Source organism: Aphelocoma coerulescens, unplaced genomic scaffold, assembly GCF_041296385.1.
Source record: "Aphelocoma coerulescens isolate FSJ_1873_10779 unplaced genomic scaffold, UR_Acoe_1.0 HiC_scaffold_113, whole genome shotgun sequence".
NCBI lineage: Eukaryota > Metazoa > Chordata > Aves > Passeriformes > Corvidae > Aphelocoma > Aphelocoma coerulescens.
In genome coordinates, this window is record NW_027183472.1 from 451,162 (window position 1) to 461,571 (window position 10,410).

Consider the following 10,410-nt stretch of genomic DNA (forward strand, 5'->3'; position numbering starts at 1 on the left):
ATGTGCTCTGATGTTAAAGCAATCAAGCAGTCCAGTAGAAAAGGGAGAAAATCCGAAATTCCAGGGAAGGAAAAATTCAACTTCGGTCTCTCTCCGGAGAACAAAGCAGCTGAACAACTCGCCAAAAAAAAACTGCCTTGGGCGCAGCAAGCCGGGTGCTTCCTCCCTTCCCTGCTGCAGCTGGGAAACAAATTGCTATCTGTGTGTGACCTTGAACAAGCTGCAAACTGCTTTGAAAAAGTTTTGCTCAGTTTTTTTCCTTCCCTCTCTCAGGCTCAGTTTAGAGGCATAGAAAGGCACAGGAATTTATTTCGGGGCATAGGCAGCGATATGGGATACACATCATAAGGTCACCCCAAGGCACTGGGGGAGACCAGGGAAATGCTGATACCTGCCCATGACGTTCAGTGCCAACACTCCCTCACCAACACCCTCCATGACCACCAGGATACACTGGTAGTATTCCATCACAGTGTTGGAACACAGGGTCACCTGGTGGAAGAGAAGAGCAGTAAATTCCTCCTTGCAAAAGCTCATTGCCCATGTGTGGTGTCCTCCAGTTCTTGTTTCATGGCATGGAAGGGGAGGATTTTGCCTTAATTCTTCTGCTGGTCCATGTGTAGAGCACAGTCTCTGGGAGTAACACAAGCCTTCTGGCAATACCGGATTTGTTAAACACACCCTTCTATCAGGGCATAGGTCAGCTAAATTGAAACATTAGAGTAAAGCTCTGTGCACCACTGTATTCAAATTAAGGGGCCAATTTTTCATCTGACTGCAATGACATAAACGCAGAGGAAGTCTGCTGACTTGAACAGAACTAGTCCAGCTTTACAGCAAGAAATTGAAGGCAAAGTGTGGCCCAGCAGGTGCTGGGCAGTTCATGGCTGCAGTTTTTTCTGTCTCCCCTGGAGATCCTTGCAGTGAACACAACTCATCTGCTCATCTGCTCCAGGAGAGGAGAAATGAGACCAGGAAGAAAAGCAAACTGCTTTATACAGTAACATCTCTCTAATAGCCACCTCCTGTCCTCATCCTTCCTCTACCCACTTTCAATCAAAGAAATCTCTCTCAAAAGTACAAGAACGGCTTCTGTACTGATCATCTGGTACACGGTTTCAGCTTGTGATTTTGGAGACAAAACAGCTCCTTCAGGAGCATCCCCAGTAACCCAGCTAACAGAGGCCTCACATCGGTGCAGGTCTATTAATGCCGTAAAATATTACTGTGTCCTGCAGCCGTAGGGAGGAGGAGAGAAAATCCAGCAGGCAGGAATTGTGCAGCAAGATTGATTTCTTTAATTATTTTACAAACCCTTTTATAGACTTTTTTCTTCATAGTCTAATTGGACAAGAGATCAGCCACCCCTTGGTGGAGGATGATTGGCTAGAATCCTAAAACATCCATTGTCAAAATATTTTTCTACTATAGTATAAACAAGGCTTCTCAAAGTTGCAGGTGTTTCATTGTTTATAGAACTCTGCTACTATCTTCTGTGAGAGAGAAAAGTCTCTCACAGACTTAGAAAATAGCAAGAAAATTCTTGCTAGCAGCATTTTTGTATCCACACAGGTCTCTCACGCACACGATGCTCAAAGCTGGCAGAGCTAAAGCACTCCCACACTCCAGTGAAGTTTCAGCCCCACCAGCTGGACTCTTCCCATACCTCAGTATCCTGGTGTCCCTGGGGGAGGATGGTCCCTTGGCTGGGAGTCATTGTAAACTCCTTTGGCTCCACATAAAAATGAATTCCCTTCCTCCAGGATGGGTCAGTATTGTTGTGCATTTGGTCATAGCAGGTAACAACAGGCCCTGAACCATCGTCCGGAATGCAGAGCTTGAATGTCAGGGACGCCGAAGAGGTGTTAGTGAGGCAAAAGTTTTTGGTGTAGGGAAGGCCTACGAAAAGGACACAAATATCCATTCAGGCACCAATTACATCGTGACTCCTGGTGTGAATATCTTGGTAGGATGAAAGTGTGCTTGGAGTTTTGTAGAGAAATGGCTGAGTGAACAGGGACATGTATACGTGCACAATCCAAGCTATATTAGTGAACTGTTCTTGACTAGGGAAAAAAGAGAGGGGCAATGCTGATGTGGCAAGCCAACAGGATGTTGGGGAGGGCGATGCTGACCATAGAAAGAGAAAGACTTACGTTAGTTAGTCGCGTGCATATTAATCTCTAACCAATCACTTGCTATTAAAGGCCGCGTGAACAGTAGCTGTAATCCAATAGTATGGAGCTTGCTTATGCATGCTTGGAGAATTAGGGTATAACTATGGGACTGACAATAGAATAAACGGAGTTCCATCATATCTCTATGAGAAGCGTGGTTCATCCTGGCAGATCTCTGGCTATTTCTGGCGTCCGACCAGGGACCGTTCCTCAGAGGAAGATATGCTCGCTGATCACTGAAAGAAGGGTGACGATGACGAGCGACAGAGACGCTGCAGGCAGAGAGTGTCAACCGCGAATCAAAGGACGTCGGTCAGGCCAGTAAGAAGGGTCGCTACCTTCCCTCCATGATACCCTGCTAGCATGGATTTAGAGTTTGCAGCAGCACAGGAATTACTCCTCAGTATCCTCACTAAGCGAGGGGAGGAGGTCAAGGAAAAGGATCTAAATAAGCTCGTTTTATGGGCGCGGGAGTATTACCGCCGGCCTGGTTCCTACGGTATATCACCGTGTCCTGCAGCCATAGGGAGGAGGAGAAGATCCAGCAGGCAGGAATTGTGCAGCAGGATTGATTTCTTTAATTATTTTACAAACTCTTTTATAGACTTTTTTCTTCATAGTCTAATTGGACAAGAGACCAGCCACCCCTTGGGGGTGATTGGCTAAAATCCTAAAACATCCATTGTCAAAATATTTTTCTACTGTACCATAAACAAGACTTTTCAAGGTTGCAGGTGGCTTGGTTGTTTACATTCCCTGCTACCTCTTCTGTGAGAGAGAAAAGTCTCTCATGGACTTAGAAAATAGAAAGAAAATCCTCGCTAACAGCATTTTTGTACCTACACGGGAGCATGGACATTTGAGAGTCCCCCCCTCCTCTTCGATGCAGCCAAGTGGAGGGAAGTAGGGGATCACCTGTGAGACTGTACAATCCAGGGAAAAGGGAAAGAAATGACAAACTTAGGGCCCACCTGGAGAACTGTTATAAATGCCTTGAAAAATATGCAAGCCGAGTCAAAAGTAGCTGCAGCTGCGGTGGAGGCAATTGCAACACCGGCTGGGGTTGTCACTCCTGCCCGAGCTATGCAGCGCAGGGGGCTGAGTGGACTGTTTAAAAGCCCAAGCGCGATAAAAGGGCAGAAAGCAGAGAAGCACTTTGAGACTGTCAGTGAGCTCCTGCGGGAGCAGGAGAAAGAGCTCTTGCAATCAGAGCCAAAAGAGGAAGTTACCGCCACCGCGCCTCAGAGCAAACTGAAGGCAAACGCGGAAGTTACAGTCAACCAGTCAATGGGCAGAGCAACGGGCGGTCCTTCTTGTCAAGCGCGCCTCTACCCTGCTTGCCCACCCCCTCCACCTCCGCTGCCAGCAGAGATTCATCCCGGACCACAGACTGCTTCTCTGCCACAGACTGTTTTTCGGCCAGAGCCACAGACTGTTCCTCTGCCAGATGATGACATACCAATGACAGAGGCGACAAATGAGCTACCTGCTCATCCCCCAGGATCTTGTGAGAACCCACAAGCATTGGAAAGATGGGCTCATCAAGTAGAAGAGGCAATGCATCAAATGAAACCACACTTTGATTGTGCTCTGTCTTCTATGGAAGAAAAGCTCCATCGGAAGCACGAGCCACAACAGGGTCCCACTGTGTCCCGAAAGGGTGTGGCCCAGACAGCCCTGCAACTACAGGAATGGGCTCAAGTAGAGCCCTCCACTCCACCTCCCGACTTTGATAACACACCACCTCCACCCTGTGTCACAGGCGCTTCCACTACTTCTCAATTGGGACAGAGGTGGTCTGGAATTATAAAAGGTGCTATCCTGGAGGGAGACTGGGAAGCGGCAGAGCAAATTGCCTGCCCCATCATATTCCAGAATGGTGAATGACGATATGAGCAGCATTGCTGAAAAATTTTACAACAAGCCAAGAAGTCTGTAACAGATCATGGAATAAAATCTGAGGCCACCCGCATGGCCTTGGATTGGATTTTTACAGCAGATACCAACTCTCCTATAGACAGCACTAACCTGGCAAGGTTTCTGTTGACACCTTCCCAGTTCCTTCACTGGGAGCGAGAGTGGAAAAGACTAGCACAGATGGAGGCCAATCGTCCGCAACAGCAGAATGAACCTCTATACGGTATTAACCCAGACATGTTGACCGGGTCTGGAGTATATGGACATTTACAAGTGCCGCTTCAATACCCGTTGCTCGTACATCATCTGTCAGCATAGCTTGCCCGCCAAGCCTTCAACGCAGTACCTGATTCCCGGCCTCAACCCAGCTTCGCCACCATCCAACAAGGCCATTCTGAAGGATACTCGCATTTCATCGATAGGCTTTGGCAAGCTCTGGCCAGCCAATCAGACATGACAGAGGACGCAAAGCAGAGTATGTTTAAGTTGTTGGTCTTTGAAGGAGCAAATCCAAATACGAAACGTGTCCTCACCACCCTTCCAAGGGGTGCGGAAGTAAGTGATATGCTCAAGCTAGCCAGTCGAGCAGTGCAACAACAACAAGGACAAGTTATGGCCAGTATGGTAGCAGAGGCCATAAAACCTGCTACGAAGCTCCTGGCCACTGCAGTTACAAAGATGGGCATTAAATCACAAGGAGAAGAGTCAGGAATTTGCTTTCACTGTGGCCAAAAAGGACATTTTCATCGCATTTGCAAGGTGGCTGTATGGTGTGACCAATGCCAAAAGGATACCCATTCTACAACCGTATGCAAGAGGTCAAAAAACAGGAAATCCAGTGTGAGGCCTTACCACACTCCGACACAAGTAGTCGGTCAGGCATCAGTGTTCAAGACCTTCCCCCCCCCACCACCAGGGGAAGCCTGGGAGTCGATTTGGCAGCAGCAGTGAATATCACCTTAAAGGACAGCACTGTCCACAAAATTCCCACAGGTGTTTTTGGCCCTGTGGTAGAAGTGGACAGTTCATTTGGAGCATTGCTATCAGGGAGATCATCAACAGGACTTGCTGTACTAATAGTCTTACCAGGAGTCATTGATGCTGATTACACTGGAGAAATTATGATTTGCGCTTATACCTTGTTTCCCCCTCTTACCGTTAAAGCGGGACAACGGATTGTTGTCCGTTAAAGCGGACAACAAGCTCATGTTTATAGACAAGCCCGCAGGAGAAGAAATTCATACTCGTCCTTATCGCAAAGACCGTGGCTTTGGGTCCACCGGGGAAACAGTCATCAATTTTGTACAGCAAATGAAACTTTGGACCATGGTCACTATTACCATGTTAAATGACACCAAGGCACATCAAATTACTGCAATGATGGATACAGGCACTGATGTTACAAACATCAGCAGAGACAAGTGGTCTCGATGGTGGTCTCTGTGCCCTGCAATTGATGCAGTACAAGGTGTAGGGGGAGAAACCACCCCCATGCGCAGTTTGCAAGCAATAAAATAAAGTTGCCAGAAGGGCAAGAAATTACTCTTTGCCCATATGTCATGACCCTTCCAGGGGGCTTGGGAGGTCTCATTGGACGAGACATCCTCAGCCAGATAGGGGCCACATTAAATGTGCCAACACCTTTTTAGGTGCAGCCACTGCAGAACAGCCATCTACCCCAAGAATTCCATGGAAAACTGATAAATTTGTATGGGTAGAGCAGTGGCCGTTAAATGAAGAGTGGCTCCAGATTGCTAAGCACCTGATACATGAACAATTGCAAGCAGGCCACATAAAGCCCTCCATCAGTCCATGGAATACACCCATCTTTGTAATTCCCAAAAAATCCGGAAGGTGGCGCCTTTTGCATGATCTACGAGCAGTAAATGAACAAATGTGGCCTATGGGCGCCCTCCAGCCTGGCATGCCATCTCCTACTATGTTGCCTCGAGACTGGGAAATTTTGGTTTTTGATCTTAAGGACTGGTTTTTCACTATTTCCTTACGATCCGAAGATACTGTGCACTTTGCTTTCACAGTGCCCTCTGTCAATAAAAGCGCCCCAACGGAAAGATATGAATGGATTGTCCTGCCTCAAGGCATGAAAAACTCTCCCACTATGTGTCAGTTATACGTGCATTGGGCATTGGAACCAGTTTGAGAGCACTTTTCTGCCACCATCATCTACCATTATATGGATGATATTCTGTTTTGTCGGCAACAACCCTTTACTGATGAAGATGTTTCTTACATCACTCAGTTGCTACAGAACAGAGATCTTATAGTGGCACCAGAAAAAGTGAAACAATCAAGCCCCTGGAAGTATTTTGGATGGGTGCTTACCTCTAGCTCTGTACACCCTCAAAAAGTTACTCTTGCCACTGATGTCACCAGCCTACACGATGCTCAGACCGTAACTGGTGACTTACAATGGGTCTGCAACATAACAGGGCTCCGGAATGATGAAATAGCTCCACTAATGCCCCTATTACACGGTACCTCTCCTCAATGCCCTGTCCAGCTTAGCGACGACCAGCGCTGCTGTTTGCAGCATCTTGGGAACAAGATAACAGGTGCCTTTGCTGATCACTGCTTCCCAGATGAACCCATAGGGGTGCTTGTATTTAACCAAGAGGCTTCCCCTTTTGCAATGCTCTGTCAGTGGCCGGCCTGGCAAAAGGAAAAGGGGGGAAATGACCCTGTTGATAACACAATCTGTAGTGCCAGGCTGCAGCGACAACAGCAACAAACACAAGCACCCGACAAAGCAACAACAAAGCGACTGAAAACTCCAGATGACAAATTTGCCCTATTGGAATGGGTGTTTACGTCGCACACACCTCCAATGAGCATTTGGGCCAGAACAGCGGCAATTGCCCACTTGATTTGCAAAGCCAGGACTAGGACTCTTAAAATTGGTGCTATGGAACCTGCATTCATAGCTTTACCTCTGAAAGCAGAGTCGAAAGAATGGATGTTACAACACTCTGAACCGCTACAAGTGGCGTTACTGGCCTACCCCGGAGATGTTATTGATCGGTACCCAAAGGATGCACGACTCCAAATGTTAGGAAAACAACTATGGCTTGAGACTGCAAAGGTGTCCAAGCGTCCTGTAGAGGGACGTACGGTATTTACTGATGCAGGCAAACAAAGTAGAAAAGCTGCCTGCATGTGGCTAGAGGGGACCACATGGAAGCATCACCTGGTGTATGGAACTGATCAGGACTCTTTACAGACACTTGAATTAGCTGCAGTAGCGTGGGCACTAATACAGTGGAGAACAGAACCATTGAATGTGGTATCCAATTCATTATACGTGGTGGATGTAGTGATGAGAATCAAGGATGCTTTGATTAAACCACCCAGCAACCCACAACTTGGACAGTTGTTCTTTGAAGTGTGGCAAGTATGATCGGACTGAGCCATGCAGTATACTGCACATCAGAAGTCACCTCTCTGACTGAGGATTAGGCGAAGGCAATACCTGAGCCAATGCCTTGGTTAGCCCACTATTGAAGGCACCTCAGGACTCTTTTGCAGCAGCCCATAACAGTCATGCTATGTTCCACCAATCCACAAAGGCCTTGCAAAGACAGTTCCGCGTTACCAACACTGATGCACACAGGATTGTGAGGGCCTGCCCACAGTGCAGCCAGCACGGCTCAAGTTTAGGCCTCGGAGTGAACCCAAGAGGGCTGCAGGCGTGCGAACTGTGGCAGATGGATGTCAAACGTGCCTGAATTCGGGCGTTTAAAATACATGCATGTCACTGTAGATCCCTTTTCTAAAATGATAATGGGCTACTGCACAGGCAGGAGAGAAGGCAATCCATGTGATTCGCCACCTAACTGCATGTTTTGCCATCATGGGTATACCAGACTCCTTAAAAACTGATCATGGGCCTGCTTACGTGGGGGATCGAGTGCGAAAGTTTTTACAGCTATGGGGTGTTAAAGCATAGTACCGGCATTCCTCATGTGTCTACAGGACAGGCTATTGAAGAACGGGCCCATCGGACAATCAAGGAGTATTTAGCTAAACAGAAGGGTACCGAGCAAACGGATCCTGTAATTAGGCTGCAACAGGTACTGTTCACTCTAAATTTTTTGAGTTTGGCAGGAGATGCCGAACAGCCCCCCCGTAGTCGCACGTATTAGGTTACAAGCCACCCCAGGGGTACAAATTTGTTATAAAGACCCATGGATGGGACAATGGGGGGGGGCAGCTCCATTGTTATTTAACGATCGAGGTTATAGCTGTGTTTCTACAGATACCGGACCAATATGGGTTCCTAGCAGATGGACCAAGCCTGCTCCCAGTCCCGCTGTCGACAAAAGCGGCTCCAGCGAGTGCATGAGCAACTGAGCCAGGACGTGGCATGTACAGCAGATGTTCCCAACCTTTGGGAAGTGAACCTTTGCTTGGTGGCCGACGACCTCACATTTGTACGACCACTCGGAGTCTGGGAACAGTCAGCAAGTGTGCATGCTAATCGCTGCAAAAATTGTTTATGCTGTTATAATAGCTTGTGCTTGCGCTTGTGCTGTGGGGGCTGTGGGGAAGAGCTTACTAGGGGAACTTGGAATGTAGATGAGCGAGGTAGTTTATGCGGAGAATGTTATCAAGTGCCTGAGACAAGAAGTTTTAGGCAGTGTGCGTCTATTGTGTTTGGAATTCCACCACAACAGATAAGAGTTAGCTCATTCAGGGATCCACATGAGTTTGTATGAAGCTTGGAAGTGTGGGCAGGGAAGGAAGCCATCAGACGTCTGTAAGTGAGTAAAAAGACCACTGTAACCCAGGCATGGTGCCCTACATGGCTCCTCCTCTCAAGTACTTTCACCCTGAGTAAATCTGTGATAACTTCAGTGTCAGAAAGAGAAAATGTGTGGGTAACATGGGCTCACCAGGCGAACCAGACAGACTTCTGTCTGGCCGTGGCATCGGCAGCAGATCCATTTCGCACGTCTAATTGGCATGCCATGGATCTCACTCGAGGACACATTTCAAAAATGGGTGACAGATATAGGGAAAATCAATGAAGAAGTGGAGCAACAAATGCAAAACAAAAGAAACTGGGGTGAGTGCTTAGGCTGTTGGTCTAGTTATTGGCACTCCTTGCAGCAAACCCGTATTATTGCCAATTTAACAAAAAATGCAAACTTGCCTCTTCAAGAGCTACAGCTTTATGGGTCCCTTCTTCCCAGTACTCTTGTTAACGTAACACCATGGACCAACTGTTCCAATGTGGTGCCTCCAATGCAATATGCCAATGGGTCTGGGGTTTTCTCCTATGGAGATCCTTGGGAGGACTGTGGGAGACAGACGAGTAGAAACTCCTGCAATTAAAGGAGGCTTTGATTTACAACCCTGGAAGAGACTAGGTCTGGCTTAATTGACAGAGATTTGTGGACTTTAAGCAAAAGGATTACAAACTTGTGTTCCTCTCATTATAAGTAAAATTGTACACTGGGTGTTTTGGGGAAGGGTTTTAAAATATAATAGTGTGATTTTATATAGCTTAAGTTAAGAATGTAGATGGTACAAGAGAGACAACTGTGTGTACGTGACATGAGAAGTTATTGGTCAAGACATAGCTGCAATGCAGTGAGGAGTGCCACAGGTGATAGGTCATTAATCTAAAACAAAATGTCGTTTTAAGTATCTATTGGATTAGAAAGTTATAAATTACGATGTAACCCTAAATCTTGTGACTAGTCGCCATTACTCGGAGGTGTTGTAAAATCTCACGCCTCGACTGATGCGTTTGTTATTTTAAACAATAAATTCGTGCAGTTGCATAGTCCCATCCCTTAAAGTTATTTTCCTCCGACAAGTGAAAGCGCGAGAAACGGACAGAGGACTACCAGGCACGACAGGGCATAGGCTCCTTTCCATGGAAACAGAATGTATCAGGACACTCCATCCAGGCTGGAACGTGCCGGCCACATTGGGAGGAGCTGAGTCTATTGACACAACTGGAGGAAAGATTTTACCTCCTGGAGTGTTTTTGATATGCGGAGATAGAGCATGGAATGGGATTCCACATAGTCTGATTGGGGGTCCTTCCTACCTGGGAAAGCTAACTATGTTTGCCCCTTCTATACGAGCACGGAAAAACATTACGGCATCGAAAAGTTGGAAAAGTAGGATGTGGAATAGATACCAGCGTAGTGTTTCCACATTTGATAAAGATTGTAATGATAAGGTAAACATTATGAGTTTGAGTGCGTTTATACCATTGGCTATTTTTAACCCAGGGGGTGCTGTAGCTCATGGCTATAACAATCTGAAAAAGTTGGCCTGTTGGTCA